The 13856-nt window shown below is 38.2% G+C and overlaps 1 non-coding gene across 1 annotated transcript; it reads left to right on the plus strand.

Annotated features, from left to right (window-relative positions):
- Positions 1 to 12443: 12443 nt before the first annotated feature.
- Positions 12444 to 12550, plus strand: LOC141723156 (small nucleolar RNA R71). The gene has a single exon (XR_012576146.1). It is a non-coding gene; the product is annotated as a small nucleolar RNA R71 (small nucleolar RNA).
- Positions 12551 to 13856: the final 1306 nt, after the last annotated feature.

Consider the following 13856-nt stretch of genomic DNA (forward strand, 5'->3'; position numbering starts at 1 on the left):
ACAATCGAAGAACCAACATTGTTATGGAATCTGTGCATGTTGTGTTTGATGATAAAAAGATTGATGGACTAACAGATGAGGGACACCATGAGAGACTCAAATTTGACAACATTGAGATATATTGTGATGATAGTGAAGAGGAGACTGATGGAGATGACACTTCAAAAGGGATTCAAAACATGCCCTTGGATAATGCACAAAATTCTGCATCCATTGATAGAGGCAATGCAGTATCCGTTGAAAGACATAGTGCATCATCCGTTGAAGTACAAAATGAAGCATCCGTTGATCATAGTTCATCAACGGATAATCGATTTACATCATCAGTTGATAAAACTCCAAGTTCCCTGCAAAAGACCAACAACTCAGGGGGAGTTTCAACTAATCAACACTCTGTCTCACATCATGACAATACTGAGGCCACCTCATCTAGAGTATATCTTCCACCTCAAAGGAAATGGACCAAGAATCATCCCTTTGAACTGATCATTGGTGATGCATCATCTAAAGTGCAAACAAGAAAAGCTACTCAAGATGAATGTCTGTATAGTAGTTTTCTATCTCAGGAGGAACCTAAGAAAGTGGAAGAAGCTTTATTGGATCCAGATTGGATATTAGCTATGCAGGAAGAGCTGAACCAATTTGAGATAAACAAAGTTTGGAAGCTGGTACCCAAACCAAAGAACAAGAGTCCTATTGACACAAAATGGGTATTCAGAAACAAGATGGATGAAAATGGCATTGTCATAAGGAATAAAGCCAGATTGGTTGCTAAAGGCTATTCTCAACAAGAGGGAATAGATTTTGATGAGACATATGCTCCTGTTGCAAGACTTGAAGCCATCAGAATTTTTCTAGCCTATGCAGCCCATGCCAATTTCAAAGTCTATCAAATGGATGTCAAGAGTGCATTTCTAAATGGGAAATTGGAAGAAGAAGTTTATGTAAGTCAACCTCCAGGGTTTGAAGATCCAAATTTTCCAGACTATGTGTATTATCTGTTGAAAGCACTCTATGGACTGAAGCAAGCACCTAGAGCCTGGTATGAAACCTTATCAAAATTCCTTTTGGAGAATCACTTCACTAGAGGTACTGTTGATAAAACTCTCTTCTTTAGGAATGTTAATGGCTCTAGTATACTTGTTCAAATTTATGTAGATGACATAATATTTGGATCTACAGATGATAAGCTTTGTAAAAAGTCTGCTAAGCTAATGCAAAGTAATTATGAAATGAGCCTGATGGGAGAACTAACCTATTTTCTTGGTTTACAAGTTAAACAAGTTAGTGATGGAATTTTCATTAGTCAAACTAAATATATTTATGATTTTTTAAAGAAGTTTGACTTAATATTATGTTCATCTGCAAAAACTCACATGGCCACTGCCACCAAACTTGAATTAAATAAGACTGAAAGGTCTGTGGACATTACAAGTTATAGAGGCATGGTTGGTTCACTTTTATATTTAACTGCCAATAGACCAGATATAATGTTTTCTACATGTCTCTATGCTAGATTTCAAGCTGACCCTAAAGAATCTCACTTAGTAGCTATTAAAAGAATTTTCAGATATCTCAAGGGGACTCCAAATCTAGGAATTTGGTACCCTAGAGAGTCTGGTTTTGATCTAATTGGCTACTCAGATGCAAACTATGCAGGTTGCAAAATAGACAGGAAAAGTACAACAGGCTCCTGCCAATTCCTGGGAAACAAGCTTGTATCGTGGTTTAGCAAAAAGCAAAATTCAGTCTCTACTTCTACAGCTGAGGCTGAATATATTGCTGCTGGAAGTTGCTGCTCTCAAGTGTTATGGATGAGGAATCAACTCCTTGATTATGGACTACATGTTGATAGAATTCCTATTTTTTGTGACAACACAAGTGCCATAGCCATAACAGAGAATCCTGTGCAGCACTCAAGGACCAAGCACATTGATATCAAGTACCACTTCATTAGGGAACATGTGATGAAAGGTACAGTGGAACTTCATTTTGTTCCAAGTGAACAACAAATTGCAGACATATTTACCAAGCCACTTGATGAATCAACATTCACAAGATTGGTAAGTGAGCTAGGTATGCTTAATTACTCTTAAAATTCATGTCCTTATTGCAATTTGAATTGAAACCTGAAATGTATTAGCTGCAAGAACAAGTTTGATTTTTAACATAGATTAGTCCATCAACGGATATTCCCTATCCGTTGAAAGTCAAAATTGTTCTATCAACGGATGTTCATTATCCGTTGAAAGTCATATACATTTCTGGAATTTTTATCCGTCAACGGATAAAACTGAAGTGCTCTTCAACGGATGACAGTTTACCTTATCCGTTGAAATATCACATCAGTCGATTCAAGTGTTTCACAGCCGTTGATTCTATTGTCTTAACCGTTGATACTCATACATACAGCTGTATGTATTTGTTTTAAAGGTAGTTTTTAGAATACTTACAGTTTATTCTTAAACGGCTGAAATTCACTTACACATATTTATTGTTTAATCTCTTATTTATGTTTTTTTTAGTTTGAGAAAGTATATAAACCCTTCTGATTTTTCATTTTTACTTTACGCTTTCTTGAAATTTTAAAGCTTTTACCATTTTCTCTCTGCAAAACCTTCAAGTTATTCTCTGTAATTTCTACTCACAACAATGGCACCAGCAGTAAAGATTATGTCTCAATCTGGGTTCATCTATGAGAAGAACAATTTCATAGCTTTGGTAGAAAAGAATGAAGCCCACTCAGATTATCACAAAATGATGGACTTCATCAAAAACTGTAAACTTAGCTATGCAATGCTGGAAGCCCCAACGATTTACTGTGAAGTAGTTGAGGAGATTTGGACAACTGCTGAGTTCAACTCCATAGATATGACTATCTCCTTCACTCTCAAAGGTAAAAATCACTGTGTTAACTGTGATGACTTACTAGCATGTTTTAAATTACCTGAGAACAATGCCATGACACCACACACTGATAATGATGTATCCAGCATGTTAGATTCCATAGGTTATTCTCTTAACTCTGCTAGTTTAGGGAGTATTAAAAGAAAAGGCCTTAGGAAAGAATGGAGTTTTCTTGGGGATGCCTTTATCAAGGTTTTCTCTGGGAAAATTAGCAATTTTGATGCCATAACTTCATCTCTTGTTAATATGCTCTATATGCTTGTTTCTGATAGGTATTTTAATTTTAGCAACTATGTTATGCTAGAATTGGGTACTAGATTAGGTAACAAAGCTAATAGACCTAATAACATCTATTATGCTAGATTCTTTATGTTATTGGCTAACCATGTTGCTGAAGGTTTGGTCATTACGAATGAGAATAATAAACTCAAGTGCTGGGCACAAGAGAAAAGAGTTCTTGCAGATTTATTGAGAATGGATCTCAACAGCAGTGTGCCATTGGTATATTTACCAATCATGAATGCACCACAGGTAGGTGAGGTAATTGCTTCTACAACTCCCACTTCTTCCAACCCCTCTATTTCTTTATCTTCTAGTGTGGCCATGGAATCTGTGACAATGCCCCAACAGATTCCTACCAAGGTCACCAAAACTAAACTTTCAAAATCAAAGACAAAGAAAACCACCTCTGTTGTTTCTCAAAAGACAACAGTTGTAACACCTACCATTAACCCTGAGGGGAGTGAACAGGGTGTGAGTGGTGAGGGGAGGGGTGAACATCAAAGAAACCCCCAGGATAAGGAAGGAGAGAAAAGTGCTTCCCAAGCTAGCCAAGCCACAGTTTCTCAAAAAGCTGTGGTGGTTGAAAAGGTTACTAGCATATCCCTAGCTGCATCCTCCCAAAAGGATGTAACTATTGAAAATAGTTCCCAACCAGGAACACACAAATGAGGGAGGGACACTAAAGCCAAACACTCACCAACAAAAGCCTTTATTAGAAGAAAGAGAGCTAGAACCCAATCTTCTACACAGGGTGCACACACTGCACAGATACATCCATCTGTATCTATGCCTTCTCAAACTCAGTTTGATGTGGCTCCAACAAATGTGGAGTTACAGCCCCATTCTCTCACAATTAACACACATCAATCACCACACACTTCCTCACCATCTCTAGATGTGGATATGTTATTTCCATCAATTCCTGATTCTCCCTCTTTACAACTCAGGGAGGAGCCCCACTCAAATACAGGTGATCATCATCTTTTAGATGATTTGTTGGATCACCCGCAAATTCTTTCAGATGTAATTGAAGGATCTGTGTCACCAAAACTCATATCAATCTACACAGATTCAACAGTTATATCACTTTCAATTTCTACTTCTTTTCCTTCTTCAACGGATATCACTCATCCGTTGACAAGTGGTTGTTCTTCAACGGATAAGCTTAACAGCAGTTATCCGTTGATACCATCAGTTTCACCTTCAACGGCTATTCCTCATCCGTTGATAGTCTCTACACACACAACTGAAACAATTCCAAGTGTAGAAGACTTGATTACTGTACAATCACTTCTAGGACTGAGGGAAGGGAGTGACAATTTGAGAGGCTGGGTTGCTCCCAGGCAAAAGGAGAGATTAAGAGCTCAAATATACATGCTATTTCTTCCAGCATGGCAAAAGTAAGTGAGAGGAGTACCACCTTAGTAGGTGAAGGTGAGGGAGTGAGTTGTGTGAGCCAGGGGGAGCCCCTGATGCAAGAACATAGAGAAAATGAGAGAAAGGCAGGTACAACAGATATAAGGATGGATCCATCCATTGCTAGTGAGTCAATGATTGTGAATGATGCTGAAAAGGAAAGACAATTTCAGCAACATTACAAAGCTGTAATTGATAACATTTCCTTGGATGCTGACACTTTTACTCATCCTGTTTCAGCCTATCAAGTATTGGCTGCACAGGGCAATGTGGAGGCAGAAAAGACACTACATCTAGTACATACAACAGCATCTCTTCAAAGGGACAAAACTGCTATTAACAAGATGCCTTCAACAGCTGGTGAGTCATTTGAAGAATTTGGAGTAAATTCTGATGATGATGACTTTGTTTCTTCTGATGGAAGCATGAACTTAGGGGGAGATGAAGGCCCTAGTTCTATTCCAAATCTACCTGAATGGGCCTTCACAAAGGAGTCTACAACAGGGCAATTCAATGTCTCCTTAGTCAAACAAATCAGTACTATCAAACAGGCCATTCAGAAATCTTCTCATGCTGGTACAAAGGCTATCCTTACAGCTCACTTGGACTCACTGCATCTCATGAAGTTGCAGCAAGTAAGACAGAATCTGAGTGTAGATGAACTCAGAAAGGATATTGCTGACTTGAAATCCTACAATTCTGAAAAATTGGATTCAGTCATGCCCTTTGGTACAATGCAGGACATTTTGTTGAGATTGAAAAAGGAATCACATACTGAAAAGAGGCTGGCCAAATTGGAAGACAGAGTTCAAGTTATTGAAGATTCTGTGGCCACCATTCTTCACAACCAACAATCTCAAACAAATCTACTTATGCAGCTGGCAAAAGCACAGGGCTTGACCCCTCTCCTTGATGATAACAAAAAGGGGGAGAGAAAAAGGGAAGGGGAAGGAGAGCCATCTACAAAAATCCAAATATCTAAAGTGCTAGTTCCTGCCATCACTACTTCTCCAATCATTCAAATCAAAGGAAAGCCTGATGGAATTGATTTAATCCAGCTAACAGCAGCTGAAATTCAAGTGAAAGAGCAAAGGAGAAGAATTGATGAAAGGATGCAACAACTGTTTGGCTCAACACAAGATAAATCAATATCTGTGAAACATAGCACAAAGGTTGAACCAATCAATATGGAGCACAAGCCAGAAAGGAGAAATAAGGTTGGAGAGACTTCTTTCAAGAATCTAAAACCTATGGTTCTCAAGCCCAACACCAAATCCAGCAAGGACTCCACAAAGAACCCTCTAGACTTTGCTCAGATGAAAGAAGTGGACTTTCCTCTTCCAAAGCCTGATGAAGACAAAGTTTTGGGTACAAGCATCATAAAACACAAGGAGACCATGGATGAGGCAGTAAGGAGAAACATGGCTATTATCTTTAGAGAGGGAAAGAGCATATGTGTGATGCAAGGACATCCCAAATTCTCAATAGCCAAGAGGGAAGAAACCAAAAGGTTAAAGAAAGAAGCTGAAAAACTCAAGGCTGACAAAAGAGCACAAGCAAAGCTTGAACAAAAGCTAAAGTCAAGTCTAGTTGAAAATGAGAAAGGAATTGAAGTCAGGGGTGAAGACAAGATTGCAAACTTAGATGAGATTTTTGGGAGTATATTTGGTGAAAGCATGGAGGAAAAAGAGGAATGGCAGAAGGGAAACAGAAGAAAGGCCAAGGCACATAGAAGGAGTGAAGGCAACACTGAAGAAACTAAATCTCTACCTTCAATACCTGAACCCTTTGTTGATGATCCCACTATAAACATCCATGGTGAACCAATCATCCCAAAAGAGGAACCTATTGATTGGGACACCATCAATTTGCCTACCTTTTTAACCACTCTTCCACTACCAAAGAAACAGAAAAGAAAATCCAAATCTACACCTCCCCTAAACTCTAAGAAATTCACTCAAAAACATAAACCTAACCCTAAGCCACCCATTTCTAAAGATGATTATGTTCACATCTGTGACATAAAAGAAATTTCAGACATTAAACTCTATCTGGATGAGCTGGAGGATGTAAGGGGAATTGCTGCTTACAGACAGCTACCAGAGAGATTGGTGTTCAGATACAAAGGAGCTGGGGAAAGAACATGGCCTCTCCACAGGATTCTGAATGAAGGCTACTCTACCTTGATCAGAGTCTTTTCAGCCATACAAAAGGATTCTGGCTTTACCAGGACTGCCAAGACTGAAATTCTCAACAAGATTGCCAACATAAGGAAAACTTGGAGGGAGCCCAATGCTTTGCCCAGAACCTTACTCATTCAAGAAAGGGGAAATACAATTCACAAATCAACTCATTGGTTGATGGAATTCAGAGATAATAAAGGAGTCAGAAGATTTTTCAGACTTGAAGACCAACTCAAGATTGCCAGCAATGAAACTCTCAAAGAAATGCAATCTAAGTTGGATATCAGTGATGAAGATGAAGCTGAATTCTTCAGACAACTCCAACTCCAAATTGAGGAAAATGACAAAGGGCTAGGAAAGAAAACCAGGGATCAATGAAGAAAAAGATGATTTGCTCAGGCTAGAGGAGCACCCTTGGAAACACTGTAAATCTTCAATTACCTTCTAGTACATACACTTTTGCAGCACTTTTAAATTTCTACTTAGTTTCAGTTCATATATTTGTTAAGTGTTTTGTTATCATCAAGTTAACCTTGAATTTATGTCTACAATTCTTATAGACATAAATATGGGGAGATTGTTAGGAATATATGTGCATTAGTTTGATGATATGTTTAACAAAACACTTAAGTAGAAATCTAGTGTTTGTAGCCTCAACGGATAAGACCACTTTGGCTATCCGTTGATGGTGTAGCTTTACTTAGAAATAAGTCTAGTGTTGTAGCACATTTCAGTCTCTGAATTTGAGATATAATTCTTAAATGTTGAGGGAAATTATAAGTCATGTTGACTACTAAAGGATATGCAGATAGGAAGGCCAATTGTAAATATTTCATGCCTTGTAATTTTGTATAAATGAAATGGTGTCAACGGATAACTTAAAGACCTTCAACGGATGAGAAACAAAGCTTCAACGGATGTCTCTAAAGCTTCAACGGATAACATCCTTCAACGGATGAGTGCATCAACGGATAAAGCTTCAACTGCTAACACATCAACGGATAAAGCCATCAACGGATGAAGGCTTCAACGGATGTTCTGTTAAATAGCAGTTGACAAGTGGTAGTTGTACCTACAAACAGAGGCACATGGGTTGACAGAGACAACTGAGATGTGGTAGCCTATTTCAGGAACATCAGAAAAAGCAGCCGTTCTACTCTAGTATAAAGAGGCAATAGTCAACAATGCACTGGAGTAAAATGGAGAAGAAACAAGTGGAGAACTTATTTTATTATTGTACTTTTTATCTTTGTCTTCACTTGTAAACTTGGTGATATATAAACCAAGTAGCAGCTAGTAATTAGATAGAATTTTTCCAGAGCTGTTTAGAAAAATCTTGAGAAAAATTATCTAGTTTGTACTAGGATGCAGCTGTGATCAACTTCTTGAATCACAGATTTTCTGAAATACCATCTCTGGTGGAACAACAAATCCACCAGAAAAGTTTTTAAGGTCTGTTGTGTTCTGTACTTTTGTGCTTGAATATATATCTGTCTGTATTAGCTTAAAGCAATTCACACACTTGTTTATCTTAAACACACAGCCTTCGAAACTGCTCAAAACTTGAAAAAGTTTTGAGATTTACATTCAACCCCCCTTCTGTAAATCTCATTGTTAGTTCACTAGAAATAACAATTTTTCACCGTAGGCGTCTTGTGCTCTTTAGGTCTTCATATTGCTCTCCCTTCGCTCCTTGTTATTAAAAACGTCATTTTTATTGGTTTATATAGGCCCCTGGTGGACCTGAACTCTTAAAATAATCAAATTTCACTCAAAACAAGATTCTGAGGGCAGAAGGGTCGTGCGGGTGCGCGGTAAGTGGCGCGGGCGTGCTGGAATAGTGATTTCTTGGGCACGGGTTTGACTGCAATTCTTCTTTTGGCCATAACTTGAGATCTGTTCATCGGAATTTGACGATTCAAAAGTCTAAGGGAAGCTAACGAGATTCTCTACAACTTGAGAATGGTCTTGACTTCAAAATCCGATCTCTTATCAGCATAAATTATTGTAAAGCTCATTTCCTCATCCAACTAGTGCCTGTAATGCAATAACACAAAAACACATCAAAAATACCAATAACTTGAGTCTAAAACACCAACTTAAGCCTGTAATGAAGCATTCCAAGTAGATATAAAATCCACTTATCACACCCCCAAACTTGAATCGATGATTGTCCTCAAGCATAAACAGACTCAAAAAACTACAAAACAAAACTAATGCATGAATGCAACTACGTGAAAATGCAACTAAATGACAATGCCACGATCCCCTCAGAATAACCATAACCAACCAATAAGCGAATGTCTCCAAGAATGCAATGACTTAAAACAAAGTTCGAATAAAGCCTATAAACCAACTTACAAACCAAAAATGTGCGTGTATGCGATGCTTAATAGATATATTCTCGTTATTAGATCAATAATCATATCATATCTTTCATCAAAACAATCGCAAGTTTACAAATAGAATAGACAATAAACACATAATGACTCACAACACCTCATTTTTACTAGAGTTATACAAGGATTCACGCTATTGTTGAACACATCACAAAAATGCTTATTTGACTGTGCAATGAATGAGTTCCCAAAAGACTTATTCAATAATACCCATGTAACGAGCGTTAGGTTAGCGGATCCTAGACTATACAAGCCTTAGGTCACTAGGCACAAAGTCCCCTAGAACTTAATAACTCGAGTATTAAAGAGCTCACTCTTGATCAACTATGCATAACTAACACAATTTTTTTCTTTTTCTTTTTTTTTCTTTTTTTTTCAACAATTTCTGAGAGTAAGTTTCGCTCCATCTCATTCAACCCTAGACTACTCATAAAATATGAGTCAGCTACTAGCCATTTGACGCCTAGCCTTATTTACAACTAGCAATGAAATCCTAGCTTTTCTCCAGATTAAAATTCAGTGTTCTTTTGTCATTACGAGAAAACCAAAAATTCTAAATATAACCAAATGATTCAATCTCAACAAGTAAACAAGTATGATCATGATCTAGATCAAACGCAATCCTCCTATAAGACTTGTGATTTTTTTTCTGGAATGCAAATCAATTCATTAAGACTTAAACAATCCTCTATTCGTCATCACCACACTCAAATTAACATCAACTTATCAGATAGAAATAGCTCAACCTAAGGGATCATGTTATATGCATGCAAATGCAACTACATGGAACATAATAACATGACAAAATATGCAAACAAAAATAACCTAAATAACAAATCATGCAAACATATGAATGGAATTACAAATAAACTACAAATACACATGTAATATGAATCTATATGGACACATACAAACTACTAATCCTTACATTATCACCCCCAAACTTAAAATTTTCAATGTCCTCATTGAATGTAATAATAAGGATACAAGGTATACCTAGTTAGTGGGAGGATCACCCTCTTCAGGTGGAGGATCAGGTGGTCAATCAACCTCGACACCAGTGTCTCGGAAAACAGTACCGAGAGCATGTGTCAAATCTTCAGCAAAATATCGGTGGATGTCATGCATGGTCTCAATACGCCGAATCAACCTTCTATACTGCGCATGACCAAGACCAAACCTATCAACTATTTGTGGTGCACGAGAGGGACCCTTTGTAAGCACGGGAGGAACCGGCCGGTCACCCTTTAGATTATCATATATATTCCAACCCCTTGTCAGGGGGTGCACCTAAAAATGCAGAACTCAAATGATCCGGCAGCGGTGTGAGCCCAAGTGTGGGAGCTTCTTCAATAGACGGCTCAAGACGCTCTTGAGAAATTTTCAGCTCTGCTAACCCAAGAGAATCGAATGGCATATCCAACTTCCTCTTCCACGAAGGTGCTTTCAAAACCTACAGTTGCTCTGCTCCTTCTTCATCTTCAATAACTGATTCCCCTATTAAGGATCTCTCTAAGGTATCTGACTTTGGCAATTGCTCAAGCTCCGAATTTATGACAGAGTCGACCTGCTCTACTATAAAGAACTCCTCTTTATATGTGGGTAACTTTATTGCCTTGAACACATTAAAAGTGACCTTTTAATCTTGAACCTTCATCATAAGCTCTCCTTTTTGCACATTGATCATAGTTCGTCATGTAGCCAAGAATGGTCTTCCCAAGATGATGGGAATCTTCTCATCTTTCTCGAAATCCAGAATTACAAAATTAGCAGGGAAGATGAGTTTGTCCACCTTGACCAAAACATCCTCCACTATACCTCGTGGATAAGTGATGGTCCGATCGACCAACTATAAGGACATGTTTGTCAGTTTTGGCTCAAGCAAACCAAGTTACTTGAAGACAGATAAGGGCATCATATTGATGCTAGCTCAGAAATCATATAAACACTTGTCATAAGACAAGTTTCCAATAGTGCAAGAATAGTGAAGCTACCAGGATCTTTAAGCTTCAGAGGCAATTTCTATTACAGCACAACACTGCACTCTTCCGTTAGAGCAACGATTTTCAACTCCTCAAGCTTCAACTTCCGAGATAGAATACCCTTCATGAACTTAGCATATCTCGGCATATGTTCTAGAGCTTCTGCAAAAGGTATGTTGATGTGCAAACTCCAAAAATTTGGCAAACTACTTGTCGAACTTATGCTTTTAAAGCCTTTTAGGAAATGGAGGAGGCGGGTAGCCTTGTTTCTCTCATGTATTCTGCTTAGGAGTAGTGTTTTTAGTATAATTTTTCTTTATTTCCGCTTCGCCATCCTTTTTCACAACTGTATCAGCAATTTTTTCACTTTCTGAAAATTGGCAAGGGCGCAGGCGCGCTTGATATGGGCGCGGGCGCACCTACATTCTGGATTTTTTTCAGAATCTTCGTCTTGATGATTTTGAGGGTTTGCGACCTTTCCAGACCTCTAGGTGATTGTATTAATCTATTCTTTGACTTCCATCTTGCCTGGATTAGCTTCTGTATCACTAGGATGAGTTCCTTGAGGTCGACTCAATAGTGCATTGACAATTTGCACTATTTGGTTCTCCAGAGTCTTGATAGAAACTGCTTAGCTCTTGCACAGAAACCTCAATTTATCCAATTCATATTTTTCATTAGAAGATGAACCGACACTTCCATGAGATTGTTGTTGCATCCCTTATGGTTGAAACTGATGTCTTGGTACAAACTGTTGCTGGAAACCAGGAGGATTGAATTGCATATTTCCAAACTGTTGGTACGGCTGTTGCATTGCATTCTGATTGTTGGTCCAGCCGAAGTTCGGATGATTACGGTTGTTAGGATGGTACGTGGCAGGAAATGGCTGTTGCAGCCTCTGAAAGTTGCTCACAAACTGAGCTGATTCACAAGATATAACATAATGCTTCGTCGCATGCGCACCTGCACACAACTCACAAACACTGGCTATCTGATTAACTCCATAGTTGGCCCGAGAATCGATTTTCATAGCTATCGCCTTTAGCTGAGCAGTGATAGCCATAGCTGTATCCACCTCAAGAATTCCTGCTACCTTGCCTTGTGGCATTCTCTGGGTTGGGTTCTGATATTTATTCGCAGCCATCATCTCGATCAGCTCATAAGCTTCCTCATTGCTTTTAGCCCATAAAGCTCCACTTGATGCTGCATCGAGCATCGGTCTTGATTGTGCTCCCAAACCATTATAGAAATAATTTATCACCATCCAGTCGGGCATTCCATGATGCAGACACTTTCTCAGCATCTCCTTATAACGCTCCCAAGCTTCACATAGAGATTCCCCTGATTGCTGCGCAAACTGAGTAAGAGCATTCCTGATTGCAACTATCTTTGCCATGTGGGAGAATTTAGTGAGAAACTTTTGAGCAAGATTTACCCAAGTAGCAATTGAACAAGATGGTAGAGAGTGTAACCAGCCCTTAGCATTATCCCTTAGAGATAATGAGAAAAGCCTCAATTTCACAGCATCTTCAGAGATATTGTTGAACTTGAAAGTGTCATAAATCTCAATGAAGTCCCTAATATGCATGGTAGGATCTTCTGTTGGAGCACCCCCAAACTGACTGAGATCTGGACCATCTAGATCGTGCCAGGCTTGATCTCGAAGGTATTAGCCGTGATGGCTGGCCTGACAATGCTCGATTGAATGTCCATGATCTTTGGTTGAGAATACTCTTTCAACGCTTTCGTTGCTGCTGCTGGATCTCCCATTGTAATGATTACTTCTTCTTCTTCACTTTCTTCTTCAACTTTATCAACTTCTTCAAGAACTTCTTCTTCCACTTCTTCAATAGTTTCCTTAAGAGATTGAGAACGTGTTCACATACACGCTCTCTCGAGTACCTGAAACATAAACAAGTAAACCGTGAAAGTAAAAGTATCTGGATTAGTGAACTTTAACGACCACTGATGTCAAGCACATAAACTAAAATTTAACACTGAGTCCCCGGCAGCGGCGCCAAAACCCTATTCGCTGTAATTCTAACGCGAAAATACACACAAGTGTATGCGATCACAAGTAGTATAAGATATAAATTAATTCGTTCTCACAGGGACTGGTTTAGGTTAATTTTAGATTATGCACTTATGCAACAATGTACGATTATTTTTCAATGCTAAGACAAGTAATGATTTGAGTTTTGATTTAAATAAGAGATTATACTAAATAACATTAACTAAGAGAATTATGATTGAATTACTTATATGAGAATAAACATGGAATTCTAACTTCATTAAATACTTCATTCAAAGTTATGTCATTAACCTTAGCATGTGATGATGATGACAACTAATCAGATAACACGAAATTAGTATATGTCAACTTTCGTTGTACGTATACCATACTACTAAGCATCCATAATTAAGATAGAAGATAGCAGACACCAATTACGTTTAGACCCTATATGTCTATAAGATTTGAAAACATAACGGTTGAAGAGCAAGTTATCTATCGTGATTACATAGGGTGAATAAGTTGGTTAAAATTACCCACGAATTATGAATGTCAATTCATACATAAACCTATGTTAGCTTGGCAAGTTCTAAACCTCTATATTCACTGTTGCTTCAATGGAGGTTAACAAAGAATCTTAGATATTAGCTACGCATCAAAGACTAATAAGCACAAC

The sequence above is a fragment of the Apium graveolens genome, chromosome 4 (assembly GCF_009905375.1).
Source record: "Apium graveolens cultivar Ventura chromosome 4, ASM990537v1, whole genome shotgun sequence".
In the NCBI taxonomy this organism is placed as follows: domain Eukaryota; kingdom Viridiplantae; phylum Streptophyta; class Magnoliopsida; order Apiales; family Apiaceae; genus Apium; species Apium graveolens.